At 55.1% G+C, this 20,211-nt stretch overlaps 1 long non-coding RNA gene across 1 annotated transcript; it reads left to right on the top strand.

The window, feature by feature from the left end:
- Positions 1 to 3,916: 3,916 nt before the first annotated feature.
- LOC115838321 lies at positions 3,917 to 6,685 on the top strand. The gene is made up of 2 exons (XR_004033327.1): positions 3,917 to 4,714; positions 5,412 to 6,685. It is a non-coding gene; the product is annotated as an uncharacterized LOC115838321 (long non-coding RNA).
- The last annotated feature ends 13,526 nt before the right edge of the window (positions 6,686 to 20,211 follow it).

Here is a 20,211-nt window from a genome sequence, read left to right as displayed (position 1 = left end):
GGAGGAACCTGGGAAGATCCCCGGCTTCTGGGCGAGGGGGTGGTGGTAATTCTGCCTGCAGAGAAGGGGTGGGGAGCCTGGGAGGGCCTGGAGGGAGGGAGGAGTCCGGAGTTCACACTGGGCCGCATGGGGTTTCCAGTGGCTATCTGACATCCGGGAGGAGGAGATGCCCGGCACATGGAGGCTCTAGAGATTCCAAGATGACGATGAGGAGGCTGGTCCCGAGCTGACCTGAGCGGAAGGGGCCTGAGGGTGTAAAGGGAGGATGGGGCTGACAGCAGAGTCCTGGGAGCATCTTTAGGGGCAGTGGACCGCAGCCACGCCAGTAGGGAGCCCATTCAAGGAGGCAGTGGGTACAAAAACAGCAGAACGCTGACAAGAGCACCCTGGGACTCCAATATTCAAGGACCATTGTTTTAAGGTTTCTGATCTCTGCATTCAACAGTGACAAGGGCAGCAGACATCGGTACTCTCAGGCATTTGTATAGCACCTTCTGCACTTCAAAATGCCTTCCCTGCACCCCCAACACAGGGCTTGCAAATACAAAGCCAGGTCAGGAATGTCCCTAGGGCCCCCGTCCCAGCCCCCCCCAGTTTGCATTCATTTGGTTCCTGAGCTAGGACGCTCCCTCCAGCTACCGGCATCTGGCTGCTGCGGTGGGGGCCGGGGGCCTACCAGCCTGCTGTGTCCTTGCACATCAATTTTACCACCTGCCAGATGCCAGGAGAGGGCATATAAAATATAAAATGAGTTGAGGCATGAAAGTGTTTTGGAATAAAAATGATGTGTACTGGCAAGGGATTACAGTTATTACAAGGACCGTGCACTGACGCCATCACTCATACCCGGAAGAGGAAGAGTGTGGTCGCCTGCCGGCAGAGGCAGCAGCCACCATGCCTCCTCCTCTGGGGACAGGGCCGCAAACTGCAGGGTGCCAGGCTGCAGGATGGGCTGAGCCAGCCCTCCGGGAGCATCCAGTGCTCTGGGGGATGAATGACACTCCCATTGTCACAATTAGGCACAATGCAGGGCCGGGCGCGGTGGCTCATGCCTGTAATCCCAGCACTTTGGGAGGCCAAGGCGGGTGGATCACCTGAGGTCAGGAGTTCAAGACCAGCCTGGTCAACATGGCAAAACTCTGTCTCTACTAAAAACACAAAAATTAGCTGGGCGTGGTGGCAGGCGCCTGTAGGCTGAGGCAGGAGAATCACTTGAACCTGGGAGGCAGAGGTTACAGTGAGCTGAGATCACGTCACTGCACTCCAGCCGGGCATCACAGTGAGACTCCATCTCAAAAACAAACAACAAACAAACAAACAAAAACAATTAGGCATGGTGCAAATATGCTCCTTTTTCTGTTACATTTTCCAAGGTATCTTGGATGTTTACCAGACCGCTTTGGCAGGTGGCATTCTTTTTTTTTTTTTTTTTGAGACAAAGTCTCACTCTTTTCCCACAGGCTAGAGTGCAGTGGCGCGATCTTGCCTCACTAAAACCTCCACCTCCTGGGTTCAAGCGATTCTCCTGCCTCAGCCTCCTGAGTAGCTGGGATTACAGGCGCATGCCACCGCACCCGGCTAATTTTTGTATTTTTAGTACAGACGGGGTTTCACCATGTTGGTCAGGCTGGTCTCGAACTCCTGACCTCAGGTGATCCGCCCGCCTTGGCCTCCCAAAGTGCTGGGATTACAGGCGTGAGCCACTGCTCCTAGCTGGCAGGTGGCATTCTTATATTTGATTCTGCCCATTCTGCAGAGGAGGCAAGCAAGCTCATTGTATGTTAGTGCCTTGACCTAAGTAGCAATATTAATTCTAGTACTGCGGGTCTAGCCTTCTGAATTTTCATTCATTCATTCATTCATTCATTCATTCATTGGATGAACATTCTTCCAGGTCTACTATGTGCCAGGAACTCTCCCAGACGGTAGAGACACAAAGATGTTTCCAGCTAATTATTATTATTATTTTTTTTAAGACAGGGTCTCACTCTGTTGTCCAGGCTGAGTGCAGTGGCACAATCTCGGCTCACTGCAGCCTTGACCTCCTGGGCTCAAGCAATCCTCCCACCTCAGCCTCCTGAGTAGCTGGGACTACAGGCGCGTGCCACCACACCCAGCTAGCTTTTGTATTTTTTGTAGAGACAGGGTTTTGCTATGTTGCCCAGGCTGGTCTCGAACTCCTGGGCTCATGTCCCTATTTTTTTTTAAGTTGATGGATGGAATTTTCTTGGTTTTAAGTTTCTCTTTCGTGCACTTTTATTAAAACATTGGCATCTGTTATCCATAACTACATTAAGATCCCTCTAAGATAGTATCTGGCTGGGTCCAGAGTACCAACATTGAATGACCTGTGGTTTCCGAGGGCAGGATTTCGTGGGATTTTGCAGAGAGACCCCTCACCCCGGCTCTGGGCCACCCTGAATAACAATGTCAAAAACGATCTGGTGGGCACCCTCTGGAGCAGGGTAAGGTGAGTTGGGAGAGAACATGGCTCTGCAGCCAGGCTCAGCGGCTCACACCTGTAATCCAGCACTTTGGGAGGCTGAGGTAGGCGGATAATGAGGTCAGGAGTTCGAGACCAGCCTGGCCAACATGGTGAAACCCCATCTCTACTAAAAATACAAAAATTAGCCAGGCTTGGTGGTGGGTGCCTGTAATCCCAGCTACTCGGGAGGCTGAGGCAGGAGAATCGCTTGAACCAGGGAGGCAGAGGTTGCAGTGAGCCGAGATCATGCCACTGCACTCCAGCCTGGGCAATAAGAGCAAGACTCCGTCTCAAAAAAAAAAAAAAGGCTCTGTCTGCAAGCTCGGGTGTGTCAACGTCTGGTTCTACCACTATCGGCTGTGGGGCTCTGGGCAAGATGGGAAGATCACACCAGATGGCCCAGGGGAGGCCCCAGGAGAGGCCCTGCTGACAGCGAGCACACACTCCATGGCAGTTGCTGTTACTAGGATGATGGGATGTTGTTTTGTTGGTAGGACTGGGCCCATCCAGTGAGGGTCTCAAAGCTGGGCGGGGAGAGCTGGCGTGCCACTTGGGGAGCAAGGAGCTCTCTCTCAGCTGGGGCTGGACGTCTACCTCTCTGACACTGCAGGTGTGTGCGTCCCCTCCCTCCTGGGGATATCATGAGGATGAAGCGGAAGCACGCATTGTATGTGTGCATGTGCAGGGGGCAGGGTGAAGAAATCTTAAAATTTTAAACTGCTCAGGTGTCTGGGAAGTAAAGAAAAGAAGGAAGGAATGAAGCCCTCCTTTTGCGATGTCTTGGGGTCACAGAGACCCTTTTCTGGGAAGATTTTTCATTTCCCCATCTTTTTTTGTTTGCTTATTTGAGACAGAATCTCGCTCTGTAGCCCAGGCTGGAGTGCAGTGGCACGAGCTCAGCTCATTGCAACCTCCACCTCCCAGGTTCAAGCAATTCTCCTGCCTCAGACTCCCAAGTAGCTGGGATTACAGGTGTGAGCCACTATGCTTGGCTAATTTTTGTATTTTTAGTAGAGACAGGGTTTCGCCATGTTGGCCAGACTGGTCTCAAGCTCCTGACGTCAGGTAATCCACCTGCCTCAGCCTCCCAAAGTGCTGGGATTACAGGCGTGAGCCGCAGCGCCCGGACTCTGCACCTATTTTCTACTCTGCCTAGGGACAGCCCAATGCATTCTGCAGCAGGGAGCCAAGGCAAATTGGTAACAAGCTGGCCCCTGGCCTTCATCCCACCCCTCCCCATTCTCAGACCTGCCCTGTCAGCTGACAGTCCTTTGAGCCAGTCGCAGCTCACAGCTTGGAATTGGCAGTGATCATCCCAGGCTCTGAGAAGGGCTGGCCCCTGCTAGCCTCACAGGAAGGACCCTGCTGGCTGTGTGAGGTGTGCGTGACGCTCATTGGCCCCTCCGGGCCCCCTCCTTCCACCTCCTTTGCTGCCCTTCTGAGGGGTGAGCAGGCTGAGCAAGGCATGAGCCCCCAGCCCGTCCTAGTCCTTCCTGCGTGGCTGTTTCCTGAGTGCTGCCCACTCAGCATGCACTACCCACCCTAGGCCAGGATGATGCTGGGCACACCAGGGCAGCAGGGAGAGAACCCATCCTTGCCTTTGTGAAGGGGGAATCGTCATAAGCAGGGAATGATTGCAACATATGAGAGACTGTGGCATGGACTGCACCTGTCGCCTCTTGGTCTCACCTTTCTGGAGCCTCCGTTGGCCCTCAGGTCTATGCAGACTGCGCCCCTCCCTCCCCTCCACCAGGCAGCCAGGCAGCCCCTCGCTTCTTCTTCATCCACCCCGGGGCCTCTTGGACCTCACCTGCAGGACGTGCTCTGCAGTTTCCTGCACACCTGCAAGTGTGTGGGGGCCCATGCCTGTGAGCCATCCTTGAGCAAAGGCATAAAGACCCAAGGACAAGGCCCTCCAGGCCCCTGCAAGTGGGAGGTTCATGAGCCTCCTTGGAAGGTCCTGAAGGACAGAGCTCCAGCCACCCCAGCAGTAGCCAGCTCCGTGACCCCCGTTCCCTTCCACTCCTGTTTCACTCCCTATCCCTCAGGGGAATGCAGCTAAAGCAGCGGTGTCTGGGGAGCACCCAGCAGGGCCGTGACTCAGGCTGGGGATCAGGGAGGGCCTCCCTGCATAGGTGAGATTTAAGCCAAGCTCTGAAGCAGGAATGGGAGTTGTCCGGGCAAAGAGGCATCCTGGGTGAGGAAAGCAGCCTGTGCCAAGGCCTCGAGGTAGGTGAAGCTGCTTGGGAGTAGCAACGGCAGGGTGGGAGGAGTAGGCAGTGGAGAGGATGGACACAGTGGAGGGGAAGGACGAGGTGGAGGGGAGGGATGTGGTGGAGGGGAGGGACTCGGTGGAGAAGATGGACACAGTGGAGGGGAGGGATGCAGTGGAGAGGGGAGGGATGCAGTGGAGAGAGGTGGATGCAGTAGAGAGGGATGGATGTGGTGGAGAGGATGGGTGTGGTGGAGAAGATGAGCGTGGTGGACAGGGATGGATAAGATGCTCAGCAATGGACGCAGCGGTCATCGGCGCCTTCTTAGCAGGCCACAGGGAGGACTTTAGACTGCGCTAGGGCAAGGGGGAGCCACAGAAGGGTTTGGAGCAGGAACTATTTTGGCCACTTGATGGAGACTGGATGCAGTGTTGGGGCCGGAGCAGGCAGGGAGACCCATTAGGAGGCTGTTCTGGTGACCCGGTAGGACCACAAGCAAGAACAACAGTGGGGGTGGGGAGAATACCCCCAAATTGTGCCATATGCAGCTTCAGCATCTCATTCCGTGTGAATTACGAGTCCGGTCGTGGTGAGCGCTGGGGCCTCCATGGATGCTCTGGGTGATTTCTCATGGATCCTGCAACCCCATCTCCCCTTCACAAGCCTCTCGCCAAGCCCTGCTGGCCCTGGTCCTCTGTGTTCTTACTCCTTAGGTCAGTCTCAGACATTCCCGACACTTGTGCTTCGTGGCCCTTTCTCAGCCCTGGCTGGCATCTTGCGATGTAGGGGGGAGAGAAGCCAGGAGGAGAGCAGCTCAGCCCACGAGGAGGTGCCCATGGAGGCCCAGGGGCCCCCCTGCACCCTCCCCAGTTTTAAGACCCTAGACCAGTCTCTCACCCTCCAGAGTCTTGGTTTCTCCACCTGTGAAAGAACCACTTTTCCTTCCTGCCAGGAGCTGAAGTCAAAGGCACAGCATTATTGGGACACAATGGGGAGTGGTGGGCCCAGCACTGGGACCCATGCTGTGTGTCCCAAGAGCATGGAATGTTGGCAGGGAGGGGCGGAGGCCAGGCACCGAGCTCCCTGCTGCTCTGCGGCTGCCCCACCTGCAGCCCTTCCCTTCACCCCACCGCCAGTTTGCTCTGCTCTTGGGTGGCCAGTCACCCAGGGGTGGTATCCAGGGAGGCTCTTGCAGGCCCAGCTTCACTGGCCTGGAAGGGCTAAGCTGCCTGGCCCAGGGGTGTGTCCACTTCATCCTGGGCAGGATATGGGCATCTCACAGGTGGAATTCCATGGCGGGGCTGGAGCCAGGGGGTAACTTGGCAGGACAGAGGCCCAGCCACCAGGAAGCTCGCCTGCTGATGGCCAAGCTCAGGACACCTTGCACCCCTGTACCTGAGGACAGGCTGCGACTGATGAGAGTGGCTTCATCCTCAGAGGGGAAGTGTCCTGGAAGGATGTGGCTGGAGGCACCCAGCCCTGCGGGAGCCCCTTTAAATGAGGGGATGCCTCAGGAAGCAGGGTGAGGGGGGCAGAAACCGGGAACTCTGGATTTCAAGACTTGGAAGAAAAGTGCTGCATTGTGCGGTGGCATCTGCTTGTGGGGACAAGTGCTCCCTGGTGAGACCTCTCCATCCCCTCCCCGCCCCCCCACGTCTCACACTCTTTCTCTCTCTCCCTGTCCTCCTATCTTGGCCTTGCACTCGGGTTGTGGGTCGTGTTTGGTCTGTCATCACTCCCCTCCCTGTGGCTGCCATTCAGAGCTGGCAGTAATGAAAAGCGCCGGATTCCCGCTCACTGGGCCCCAGCAGCACTACAGAGACATGGAGCCCTTTGCTGCAAATAATTAACTTGGTCCCATGTTGCATAACATCCTAAAAAGCTTTCCGGGGCGAGCACCAGCCAGACACTGTGAGCTCATCAATACTGCATCGCATCGGACACTACTGCTGTGTGGTTTCATTAAAAATTTAATTTGTGGTTTAAATCTGCAGTGTTCCCTTTAAAAGAATGGCAGGGGCGGGGGATGAAAAGGGAGGGACAGGCTCGGGTCTGGGGGTGGGCATTCCGAAGCAGAGGAAACCCCACGCCCCAGGGGAGGTGGGGGCGGGGCTTCCCACTGGAGCAGCGGCCCTTCTCCGATTGGCTGCGCTTGGTCTGTGGCCTCTCCTGGTGCTGTAGGGAGAGTGATGGACCATTGATGGAAACTGCTTTTCTGAAGCTTAATGGTTTTCCCCTTCTTTCGGCCACCTCAGGCAGAGGGCTGTTCTTGGGAACCCAGACACGGGAGGAGGGCCATGTGGTGGTGCAGGTGGCTGGCTGTGCAGGTGGCGGTGCAGGTGGCGGGGCAGGGCAGGGCAGGAGGGCCAGGTGGCGGTGCAGGGCAGGAGGGCCAGGTGGCGGTGCAGGTGGCGGTGCAGGGTAGGAGGGCCAGGTGGCGGCGCAGGTGGCGGTGCAGGTGGCGGTGCAGGTAGCGGGGCAGGTGGCGGGGCAGGTGGCGGTGCAGGTGGCAGTGCAGGTAGTGGGGCAGGTGGTGGTGCAGGTGGAGGTGCAGGTGGTGGTGCAGGGCCGGAGGGCCAGGTGGTGGTGCAGGTGGCGGTGCAGGTTGTGGTGCAGATGGTGGTGCAGGTGGCAGTGCAGGTGGGGTGCAGATGGTGGTGCAGGTGGCAGTGCAGGTGGGGTGCAGGTGGTGGTGCAGGTGGCGGCGCCGGGCAGGAGGGCCAGGTGGCGGTGCAGGTAGTGGTGCGGGTGGCGGTGCCGGTGGTGGTGCAGGTGGCAGTGCGGGTGGTGGTGCAGGTGGTGGTGCAGGGCAGGAGGGCCAGGTGGTGGTGCAGGTGGCAGTGTAGGTGGCAGTGCAGGTGGTGGTGCAGGTGACGGTGCAGGAGGTGTTATCCGGAGACCCCGTCCTCTGTGCCCCTCCGGACCCAATGCCTACAGTGGTCAAGACCAGAGCTGCAGCCTCACTCTTGCCCTCCTGGCTGTGTGGCCTCAGGCAAGCTGCTTGTCCTCTCTGAGTACAGGTCACTGCCCGGAGTGTGAGTGGGGGCCTTGTCTGTCCCCAGCTCCAGGTCGCTGACAGGAGAGTGTGAGTGAAGGGCCTTGCCTGTTCTCAGCTCCAGGTCCGCACCTGCAGTGTCACTCTCACCCCCGTGTGGCTATGGAGCGGGCAGCCCTTGGTGACTGGGTAGCAGACCCTCCGGAAAGGCTGTGATTCTGTTTCTTTGTCTAGACCTCACTCTCTTCCAGAGAGGCTTTAAGCTGGCCTTCACCATCGGTGCTGCCTGCAGACCTGTCCCTGGGATTTGGCTGTGAATGGGATTCTGTTATTTCTAGACAGGGACCTCCACTGTGTTGGGGGGGATTGCTTTCGCTCCTGCTTCCAATGATCGGGGAGGGAACGAGAGAGCTCAGGTTCTGGTCGGGGGAGGACAGAGAGGAAGGTGAGGGGAGCACGGAGGAGGAGACTCTGGGGCAACTTTGTGACGGCGCCTGCCTGGCTCTGCCTGGGGACTCTTTGGTTCCACCTGCCCTGGCCAGGCCAATTGTTTCCTGCGGAAGGCAGGGATTTGTGCATCTCCGACTATCTCCTGACAGTGTGCCAGAGTGATTAAGCTAAGCCTCCCGGGGCCAGCAGGAGAGAGGGGACAAATTGCTTTGTGAAATTGATTTGCTGCTGTTAGCATTTACAGCTTGCCCTGGGTACACCCACAGTGTGAGGCGGCTGCGTGGGCGTCCTGCTCCCCCTTCCCTCTCCCGCGGCACACGGGCTCTCACTTGGCACCTGCACACACATCACCTGTCGTGTGTCACATAGCCAGGCCTCAGGACCTGGACTTCAGTACCACTCACCTCAGGGCACAGGTCCAAAGTGTCCCAAATGCCCATGGAGACAGACGGCCACCCACAGCTGCAGCCTGCAGTGAGAATTGCCCCAGACACTCTTGGATAGGTGGCTTTCCCCAGGCCAGCCTGAGAGCTGGGGCCAGGAGATCTGAGAGGACACCTGGAGGCCCAGAGAGGAGGCATGAGCTAGCTCTGGGCCAGGGTCTCCCCAGCTCTTTTTTTTTAATTTGTTTTGTTTTAGACTGAGTCCCAATCTGTGGCCCAGGCTGGAGTTCAGTGGCGTGATCTCAGCTCACTGCAACCTCCTGCCTCAGCCTCCCGAGTAGCTGGGATGACAGGCGCATGCCACCATGCCCAGCTAATTTTTGCATTTTTAGTAGAGACTAAAAATGATTTCACCATGTTGGCCAGGCTGGTCTCGAACTCCTGACCTCAAGTGATCCGCCCGCCTCGGCCTCCCAGAGTGCTGGGATTACAGGCGTGAGCCACCGTGTCCGGCCTCTCCCCACCTCTTGGGGGCCCCTTCTGCCACACCGGCTGCCCTCCACCATTCCAGGGGAAGGAGGACAAGGAGAATATTGCCCTGGTCAGCAACAGTTCTCATAGAAGCTGTGTGAACTCAGATAAGCGTCATGGACCCACACACCTGGGTGCTGGGGCCGTTCAGAGAAGAGGTGGTGCTGGGACTGGTGGATCCTTCCAGACAGAGAAACGTGGCTGAGCATCACCACCCAGGAAATAGGAAGCACTGACAGTTCCTTCCAGGTGGGTGCCACCATGCATTTCAAGAAATGCATGCTTGGTAATGGAGGCAACATGGCCTCGGTGCACCCCAGGAGACGGGAGACTCAGGCTGCGGGCGCTGGTGGGTATAGTAGCCTGCTTTCAGGCTCTCCTTGGGCACCAGCTCTGAGCAGGCTCTAGGCATGACTAGATGGTGGGAAGGGGGTCCAGGGAGCCATGAGAGGAGGAGCCTCAGTGTCTCTCCTGGACTGGAGCCAGGTCCATCGCTCAGCTGCTGTGTGACCTCAGACAAGTGACTTCACCTTTCTGGGCTGTGGTGAGGGTTACATTAGACAAATCCCACAAGGCTCTTAGAACAGAGCCTGTTGGTAGGCCAGGCACGGTGGCTCACACCTGAAATCCCAGCACTCTGGGAGGCCAAGGTAGGCAGATCACCTGAGGTCAGGAGTTCAAGACCAGCCTGGCCAATATGGTGAAACCCCTTCTCTACAAAAATCAGCCAGGAGTGGTGGCACACACCTGTAATCTCAGCTACTCAGGAGGCTGAGGCAAGAGAATCACCTGAACCTGGGAGGCAGAGGTTGCAGTGAGCTGAGATCACGCCATTGCACTCCAGCCTGGGCAACAGAGCAAGACTCCGTCTCAAAAAAAAAAAAAAAGAACAGTGCTAGTCAGTGGAAGCATTTGGCAAATGCTGTTTGTGATTGTTGCTGTTTTCCCCTCCCTCGAGATGCTCAGATATTTGTCATCATACGAGGACATGAGGGTGGGGCACACCAGCAGCGCTTCTGGGGTTAGGGGGCTCTTCAGTCCCAGGCCAGGGGGAAGGAAGGAAAGTGGGTCTCTCCGCAGCACCACAGGCTGGACCCTAGCACAGCAGGCACGTCCTTTTAAAAGTTTAAATTAAAAATATTTAAATGGTGGTAAAATACACATAACATAAAATGTACCATGTTAACTGTTTTTGAGTGGAGGGTTCAGTGGCATTAAGCGCATTCACATGATTGTGCAACCATCGCCACCATGTGTCCCCAGAACTCTTTTCATCCTCCCAAACTGAACTCCGTCTCCATTAAATATCAACTCCTCATTCGCCCTCCCCCAGGCCTGGGCACCCCCCATTCTACCTCTGTTCCAGTTAAACCAGTGCCCAGGGAGACTCTGTAAGTGGAATGATAACAGTGTTTGGCCTAGGAAGCCTGGTGTAAGTGGAATGATACAGTGTTTGACCCAAGGAGACTGGTGTAGGTGGAATGATACAGTGTTTGACCCAAGGAGCTTGGTGTAAGTGGAATGATACAGTGTTCAGCTTCTACCTTTCGTCTATAATGAATAATGCTGCTGTGAACACGGGTGTAGAAATAGCTCTTCAAGACCCTGCTTTTACTTCTTGTAGATGTGTACCCAGAAGTGGAATTGCTGGATCATTACTTCCCTTTTAAAACAAATGCAGAAACTGAGGCTATATGGAAGGGCTCAGAGGTTTGCCGAGGATCCCAGCTGCGTCAGTGGCGGAGCAGGCAGCATTTCCCCACCCCAAGTCTGTGGGTCGCTGGCACTGTGCTCTCCCTCCCCAGCGTCTGTGTGGCCTATTTTATTCCCAGGCCTTATAGAAGGCTCTCTGGAAGACATGAGCTATGATGGATGCACCAAAGGAGGGTCATCACCATTCCTTCTTTTTTTTTTTTTTTGCTGGAGACAAAGTCTCACTCTGTCACCCAGGCTGGAGTGCAGTGGCGCGATCTCAGCTCACTGCAACCTCCGCCACCTGGGTTCAAGTGATTCTCCTGCCTCAGCCTCCTGAGTAGCTGGGATTACAGGCACCCGCCACCATGCTCAGCTAATTTTTTGTATTTTTAGTAGAGATGGGGTTTCACCATGTTGGTCAGGCTGGTCTCGAACTTCTGACCTCAAGTGATCCACCCATCTTGTCATCCCAAAGTGCTAGAATTACAGGCATAAGCCACCATGCCCAGCTGAGTGTCATCACCATTCTGAACTAGTTTTACTCACACTCTGACACCAAATGTGTGAGGTTTTTGTTTTTTTTTTCCTACATCAATCAGTTCTTCAACTTTCCAGACAGCTGGGTGGCCTACAACTCCAATTCTTACACTGACTACCTGTAGTTAGCACAGACCTCACATTTAAGGCTCAGTCCCACAAGATTGCCCCTCCTTCAGACACCAATGACAAGTCTCAGGTTGTCACCAATTCTTCTGGTTGACTGGCTATAAATCAGGGTTCCCATAACCCCTATCTCAGGTTCAACAGTTTACTGGAATGACTCACAGAACTCAAGAAAGTGCTTTACTTACTATTCCTGGTTTATTGTAAGGGATACAACTCAGAAACAGCCACAAGGAAGAGATGCATAGGACAAGATATGGGGGAAGGGGCACCAAGCTTCCATGCCCTCTCCAGCACCTTGACCTGTTCACCAACCCAGAAGCTCTTTGAACCCCGTGTTTAGGGGTTTTTACGGAGGCTCCATCAAATAGGCATGGTTGATTAAATCATCCACAGTTGGTGATCAACTCAATCTCCAGCCCCTCGCCCCTCTCCAGAGCTCATTGAGTTGGGAGCCTTAAGAACCCCCCACCGCCAGTTGCTCTGTGTCTTCCCTCTGGCATGGTGGCTAGATCCCTAGCCACCATGAAGTGGAAGGAGGCCTCCTGCTGACCCACGGTGAACCTACTGTGGGAAAGAACCAGAAAGAATAGCTGCCGCTTAGAGCAGGTGGTATCTCAAGCCTGTGTGTTACTGCAGCAAAACCTATGGCCGCCTGGGTCCTGACCACCTGAGGGGTACAGTGTTCTCAGGGGCGCATTGCTGCTTTCACGTCCCTGAGCTTGGGGAAGTCCTGCCGAAACTTGGTTCTCCTGGAGTCTCTTTCACCTTTGAGGCAACCACTACCTTTCCATCAACTCCCTCTTCTGCTTCAGTTAACCACAGGTAGGTTTTGCTCCTTGCAACTGACAGCCTGGGCTGATGGAGGAAGCTCTTTCAGCTGTTATCAAGCAACACCTCGAGCAGGTGAGTCTGCAGGCAGCTGGAGGCCTCCAGGGTGCTGGTGTCCGAAGCAAAGATAGGTCACTGGAAAAAGAGGTGGGGTGTGTGTGTGTGGGTGTGTCTAGAAACAGAGTGTGGTTGTGTGTCTGTGCATGTAGAAAGAGGACATGGTTGTGTGTGTGTGTGTGTGTGTGTGTGTGTGTGTGTGTGTAAAGAGGATGTGGGGCCAGGTACGGTGGCCCATGCCTGTAATCCTAGCGTATAATTGGGAGGCTGAGGTGGACAGACTGCTTGAGCCCAGAAGTTCAAGACCAGCCTAGGCAACATATGGAGAGTCTGTCTCTACAACAAAAAATAAAAAATTAGCTGTGCATGGTGATGCATGCCTATAGTCCCAGCTACTCAGGAGACTGAGGCAGGAGGATCGCTTGAGACAGGAAGGTTGAAGCTGCAGTGAGCTATGATCACGCCACTGCACTAGGCAACAGAGTAGAACTCCGTCTCAAAAAAAAAAAAAGAAGACTTGGTTTTTTGTGAGTGTGTGTGAGCGTGTGTGTGAGTGTGTAGGAAGAGGATGTGGTCATGTGAGTGTACCTGTGTGTGTGTTGTGTGTATATGTGAGTGTGCCTCTGTGTGTGTTGTGTGTATATGTGAGTGTGTGTGTGGTATGTATATGTGAGTGTGCCTCTGTGTGTGTGTTGTGTGTATGTGTGTGTTGTGTGTATGTGTGTTGTGTGTATATGTGAGTGTGCCTGTGTGTGTTGTGTGTATGTGTGTGTTGTATGTATATGTGAGTGTGCCTCTGTGTGTGTGTTGTGTATATGTGAGTGTGTGTTGTGTGTATGTGTGTGTTGTGTGTATATGTGAGTGTGTTGTGTATATGTGAGTGTGTGTTGTGTGTGTTGTGTGTATATGTGTGTGTGTTGTGTGTATATGTGAGTGTGTTGTGTATATGTGAGTGTGTGTTGTGTGTATATGTGAGTGTGTTGTGTATATGTGAGTGTGTGTGTTGTGTGTGTTGTGTGTATATGTGAGTGTGTATGTTGTGTGTATATGTGAGTGTGTTGTGTATATGTGAGTGTGTGTTGTGTGTATATGTGTGTGCTGGGGCAGCATCACAGGAACTCGCCTGCCATAAGGCCGGGCCGCGTCACGGCTAAGGCCGCAGTTCCCCCACCGCGCCTGGGTTTGGATCCTGGCTGCTCCTGTTGCCTGCTGTGGGTCTTTGCACACATTAACCTCTGAACACCAGTGGCCATATCTGAAATATTGCGAGAACAATACTCAGGATTGCTGGGGAGCTGTAGGAGTGGAATTATGCAAAGCACGGTGTGTCGCCCGTAACAGACTTCCGGGCCACCGTGGTGGTGCCGACACAGGCCGGCCGGGGCGTGCACGGGGAGTCTGGCTTTGTCTTCTTGTCTCCCTCTGCTCCTCCCTCCTCCCCTGGCCGAGGGAGCCCGGCCTGTCCTCTTGGCCACAGTTCAGGAGGCCGTCGTCCTCAAAGGTGGGCACCAGCTATGACTCTCAGTGTCTTCAGCCTCCAGGATTCCTGTGGTCGGGATCCAGCGTCTCTTTATTGTTTTTAAAGTGTTTTGCTGCTGGGAAGCCTCAAGCCTCTCCGCAGAGGGACATAAATAAAGGCAGGAACTTGGCCATTAGCAGGCTTCATGTGGTGTTTCCACCCGGGAGCGCCCTGGTGTGCTGCAAGCAGCCCTCATCTGCCAAGAGCAGGGTGGGAGGGGAGCCTCTGGAGCTCTCTGGTTCTGGGTTAGGTGCCTCTTACTCTCTGGGCTGCAAACAGACGGGGGTGCCTGGCAATGTGCCCCAGCCTGGGTGCCACGGGGGGAGTGGGGCAGGCCCACTTTTGGGATGGAGCATAGTGGCCGTGGTGGGGCAGGAGAGAGGCGACATCTCAGGGTGCCCTTCTCCACACCCGCCTCCATTCCCCAGCTGGAGTGGGGCTTGCACACAAGGCGTGCAGGCTAGAACCCAGAGCCCTGGGCGGAGCACCCCCTAACGGTTGCAGTTCAAATTTGGAGCCAGGTTGACCCTGGTTCAAGTCCTGTTGCTGTGTGCCGGCCATGTCCCTGGACGGGTGGCACAAGGTCTTGGTCTCCAGTGTGTAGACGAGAGACAGTGATTATCCACTTGTGGGTGCTGGGCTCAGAGCCGCTGGCACCAGCCCTGGGGGCTGCCAGACGTGCAGCCCTCGGCTCTGTCACGCCCGGAACTCGAACCTCACAGGCAGTCAGGGGAGAGGTCTGTGTGTGGAGCTCAGAACTCAGCGAGCACCCCACGTGCCTGTAAGGCCTCGCCATCTCCTACCCAACCCAGATGAGGCTCCTGCTTCCCACCCCCGGCAGGGAGTCTGATCTCATCTTAGCTCAAAGGTGGAAACTGAACGTGGGCCTGGTGGCAAAGTTCCCCGGGGGGTTCAACTTCCGCCAGGTGGAGGAGGTGGGAGGCATGGCTGGAGACCTGGCATCAGGCTGGGTGAGTTGGACCCCGCAGGCTTGAATCCAGGCTCAGAGTGTGAGAGCGGCCCCAGGCCACGTCTTCAACAGCTGCCCACCTAGCCCTGCGCCTCTGCCTTCCTTCCTTTAAAAACCGCTACAGGCACATTTTCTTTGATTACTTTTATACTGAATAACACTATCCTTGTTAAAGCAAAAAATAACATGCCCATGATAAACAATTGGAACCGGACAGATCTTTATCGAGGCCCCTCCAATGTGACCTTGTGGCTCCAAGACAATGACTTTCCACGTGTGTTTTCGAGAGATTGTAGGGAGCCGCTGAACCTGGGAGCAGTGAGGGCGCAGGTGAGAGCTGTGGCCGGGACAGTCACGGGGAGCGGCAAAGATGAAAGGGAGCGGGAGGTGGGAGGCCAATGAGGAGGCTGGGTGAGGAGCAGCAAAGGCAGGGGTTTCCTTGAGGATACCTGAGAGCCATGCAAGGGGGGGGAGGTCTGGGGGGAGCTGTGGGCTGGCCTTGAGTTTGAGATTGAGGCCCAGGCTGAGAGCATGGTGACCCCTGCATCGTGGGTCTGCTCGAGCTGTGCGCTCCCCAGGAGCAAGAGCAAAGAGGCCAGAGGGAGGGGGGCAGAACAGGCCAGCAAGGAATCCCCACAGAACAGGACACATGTTCCCTGGCCCTCCCCAGGCAGCACTAAGAGGGAAGAGAAGCTCTGCCCCCTCCTGCCCCCTCCTGCTCCCTCCTGCTCCCTCCTGCCCCCTCCTGCCCCCTCCTGCCCCCTCCTGCTCTCCTCCATGGAGTCAGGGGGCCCCAGGTGGCCGTGGGCAGACCATTCAGGGATCTGAGCCCCAGAGCCTGCATGCCGGGGTGAGCAGAGCCAGCTTGACCGCAGCCACACTGACCCTGCCACCTTCCCCGAGGTCTGAGGACGCCGCACTCCCTTCCTGCCAGCAGGTTGTAATTGGGTTTCACACGGGGCCCTCTGGTGCTGACCTACATGTCCCGGTCCCTGCCTCCTCGGTCTCTGAGTGTGTGCCCCTGATGGTTCTGTAACCTCTGGGCATGGGCCTCCTTCCCTCCCCGCCTCATCAACTGCTCTGATTCCACCAGGCAAGGTCAGGCTGGCAAGGAAGAAATTGGAGCTGCAGTCTGGGCGCCAGGCACAGAGTGTGCTTCCCAGGGGCTGCCTGTGGGGAGGCTCCTGATCTGCCCACTCCCGAAATAAGAAGGGGCACCCAGAGAGGAGCAGATTCTGGATGGGTGGTCAGCAGGTGCCGGCTGCCATCCCCAGGAGAGTCATAGCTTGTGAGGACGTTGACCCTGGTAGGACCCGCCTCTCTGAAGCTGTCTCAGGGGTGAGTGAGGAGGAACAGGGGTCTCTGGGGACTGAGCCCTCATCTCCAGTGCAAAATGCAGAGGCATGAGAGGGAATCAAATGAAACAGTGTGTGTCGAACAGAAGGCCTGGTGCCAAATGGGAATGTCCCCCTGCCTGTCCATCTCCCTCCCTCCCCCACCTCCTTATCTGCAGACGGAGGGACTGGATATCCTGGCATAGCATCTTCTGTGACGCGTAACCTCCCAGGAGATGCATGTTCTGGGGTTCCCCACTTACAGTCGAGAACACAGAGGCTAAGAAGGGTGAAGGGACTGCCTCCAGGTCCCAAGGCTGTTCCAAGTGGCCCAGGACTCAGCTTTGGTCCTCCTGCCCTTAGCACCCTTGGTCATCACCTCCACTGGGTGTGCAGGAGGCTCCTGCTGTAGGTGCCCAGATGTTCAGCAGCTTTGTACTTAGAAATTTCGAGGGGGCGGCCGGGCGCAGTGGCTCACCCCTGTAATCCCAGCACTTTGGGAGGCCGAGGTGGGTAGATCACGAGGTCAGGAGATCGAGACCATCCTGGCTAACAGTGAAACCCCGTCTCTACTAAAAATACAAAAAATTAGCCGGGTGTGGTGGCGGGCGCCTGTAGTCCCAGCTACTCGGGAGGCTGAGGCAGGAGAATGGCGTGAACCCGGGAGGCGGAGCTTGCAGTGAGCCGAGATCGCGCCACTGCACTCCAGCCTGGGCGACAGAGCAAGACTCCCTCTCAAAACAAACAAACAAAAAAAACCCCCAGAAATTTCTAGGGGGCAGAGGGTGTTCTAACCTTGTCCCACAGCAGGTCTTCACCCTGGCGCCTTCACCAGACACCCGCCGTGGCTCTCGGCTCAGCAGGTAGCTGAGTGTGTTCTCTTTGGGTTCTGACAGGTTCCAGCTTGTGTTTTGAGACCTTGTCAGCGTGGGGCCTGCCAGGAAGCAGGTGCTTGTCTTTAATGGGATGCCTTATCCTGGGCTCCACAGGCTGCACGGGGCCTTGTTCAGGTGACTCCTACATGCCAAGGCCTCCCTAGAGGAGGAGCCTCAAAAGGATTAGCAGGGGGTGCAGATGACTTTGTTTTTAAAATGAGGCCAAAGCTTTCACCACATCTCAGAGTTGACCTGAACGTGGAGGTTTGGCTGGAACCAGGCAGGTACCATCCACTGCGGCTCCCGCCCCTCCTGCTCGGAATCCCCCACTGCCCTCCCCCAGGCCCTGGTCTCTGATTTCAGACTCGCCTCTGCTCTGTTTCACGTCTCCTGCAAGCAGACAAGCATGAAGCCTGCCCTCCGAGGCTGCATGAATAATAGAACTGAAATCATCTCTAGTTAAAAATAGATATTCTTCTTAATAAATATTTTACATACTGTCTTTAGGATATACAGGTCCCCTGGCTGAAGAGTTAAAGCAAACCCTGTTATCGAACCCAAAAGATGTAGGAAAGGCTCTGCCCGCGTGTTCCTGCGCCACGGCTCTTGCCTCAAAGCCACCCACTCTGCGGTGACGTCCGATGCAGACAGCGCACACACAGATAACGTCGGAACTCATAGCCAGGAGCGGCTTGGGAATTCTTGGGTGTATTAGTCACCTATGAATTTTATGGAGGCAAATCAATTATAAAGTGCCCCTTGGTTAGTGAGGTTTGGAGTTCAGAAAAGCCAAAAGCAGGTTCTTACGTTGTTGCTGCAAGGCAAGGCCTTCGCCATGAATGGAAGCTGTGGTGTCTGGGGGTAGCTGTGTGGAGGAAGAGAAAATTCTGGGCAGAAGCAGTTGGAGTTTAAAGTGCTGGCCCATTTCTGAAAACTTTGCAAACTTTGCAAAAACTGTGGATCGGACGTCACTGCAGAGTGGGTGGCTTTGAGGCAAACATAGAGCAATCTTGAAGGTCTCTATTAATGAAGGCATGGCATGGTGTGGATGCAGCAAATGCATTTGAATGATCTGCAGGAAGGCCTCGTAGCCTTACTCCCCACATCCATGCACTGCCCCAGGAAGACAGGGGCAGCTAGGAAATACTGGGGCCTGCCCAGTGTGCAGACCACTTCCAAGTGATCCCACGCTGCATGGCCCAAGGCAAAGGCTGGAGCGTCCTTATTTAACAGGAAAGGAAAGTGGATACTGGAAGGGCAGTGTGCTGGGGTTGGAACAGACAAGCCAAGTGAGGCTGGACGGCCCACGTCTCACTTCCTCTGCCCCACGCCTCAGCTGGTCTGCCTACGTGGTATTCTTGAACTGAATGAAGAGACCCTTCTCTGTCAGGGCCACCTGCCCCAAGGAGGGGCTCTTGTCTTCCTTGTGCTCAACATACCTTGAGGACATTTTGCTTTAGCACCCAGCACCCTGGATAGCATGTAGGGGTCCAGGTGTGTCTCTGCTCTAGACAGTGAATCCTTGAGCACCTGGCTTAGAGCTGGGCCCCTGGTACATGTTGTTACATGGATGGGTGCGTAGGTGGATGGGTGGGTGGGTAGGGGGAGGGTAGGTGGGTGATATGGTTTGGCTTTGTGTCCCCACCCAAATCTCATCTTGAATTGTAATCCCCATAATCCCCACGTGTGAAGGGAGGGACCTGGTGGGAGGTGATTGGATTATGGGGGTGTGAGGGATGGGTGGATAGATGGAGGGATGGAGGGGTGGATGGATGAATAGGTGTGTATGGATAAGTGGATGGAGGGATGGGTGGATGGGTGGATGGAGGGATGGGTGGAGGGGTAGAGGGGTGGATGGATGGATGGATGGGAGCATGTATGGATAAGTGGATGGAGGGATGGGTGGATAGGTGGATGGAGGGATGGGTGGATGGGTGGATACTTGGATGGAGGGATGGCGGATAGGTGGATGGATGGATAGAGGGAGGGGTGGGTGGATGATGGAGAGAGGGATGAGTGGATGGATGGATGAGTGGATGAACAGATGTGTGGATAAAGAGATGGGTGAATGGGTGGATGGAGGGATGGGTGGGTGGGTGGATGTGTGGATGGAGGATGGTGGATAGGTAGATGGATGGAGGGAGGGGTGGATGGATGATGGAGAGAGGGATGAGTGGATGGATGGATGAGTGGATGAATAGATGGGTGGATAAAGCGATGGGTGAATGGGTGGATGGAGGGATGGGTGGATGGGTAGATGGAAGGATGGATGGAGGGGTGGAGGGGTGGGTGGATGGATGGAGAGAGGGATGAGTGGATGGATGGATGAGTGGATGAATAGATGGGTGGATAAAGGGATGGGTGAATGGGTGGATGGAGGGATGGGTGGATGGGTAGATGGAAGGATGGATGGAGGGGTGGAGGGGTGGGTGGATGGATGGATGGGTGTGTGTATGGATAAGTGGATGGAGGGATGGGTGGATAGGTGGATGGAGGGATGGGTGGGTGGGTGGATAGACAGGTGAATGGATTGAGGGATGGGCAGATGATGGATGGTAGATGGATGGGTGGGTAGGTAGATCCATGGATGGATGCATAGAGGAAAAAAGGCACATTGTATCAGACTCCGAAGGGAGAATGAATTGCAGCATAAAATGGGAGCCCAGGACCTCTCTTATTTCAGAGCTCATTGTGTAGATGGGAACAGGGTTTAACCCTTCCCTCTCCCACTGCCCTCTGTCAGCTGCTTCCCAGTTCCTAAATTATTGGCTCTGAAAAGTGGGGGATGGGGGAGCGGGGGAAAGAGTGGAGATGCTGAGCCTTTCCCATATGTCCAGCTTCCAGAGGCTTCCAGGACAGACTGTGGCACCATGGTCAGGTTAGGGCATTATGGTACCTCCCCAAACAAAGCAGGGTGCTCCAGCATCAGGCAGTCAGGACCCCATCTGCGCAGTGAGTGTCTGGTCAGCACCCACTCAGGCCAGGCTGTGTGGCAAATACAAAAGAAGTTAAAAAATAAAAATAAAGACATTCCATTATTTCAATAGACAGGATTTTAAAAAAATGTGTCACTGGATGTACACTTGCTTTACATTTTTGGCTATGGAAGACGTAAGGGGAAAAAAGTCATGAAATGTTTTCATTTCTCTGTGATTGAGCAAACTCTTAAAATATTAAACTGTTGCTTAATAATAGATTAAAACTAATCTC

This window comes from Nomascus leucogenys, chromosome 14 (genome assembly GCF_006542625.1).
Source record: "Nomascus leucogenys isolate Asia chromosome 14, Asia_NLE_v1, whole genome shotgun sequence".
In the NCBI taxonomy this organism is placed as follows: Eukaryota; Metazoa; Chordata; class Mammalia; order Primates; family Hylobatidae; genus Nomascus; species Nomascus leucogenys.
Note: the sequence above shows the minus strand (reverse complement) of the source record. Positions and strands in the feature narration are given on the sequence as shown.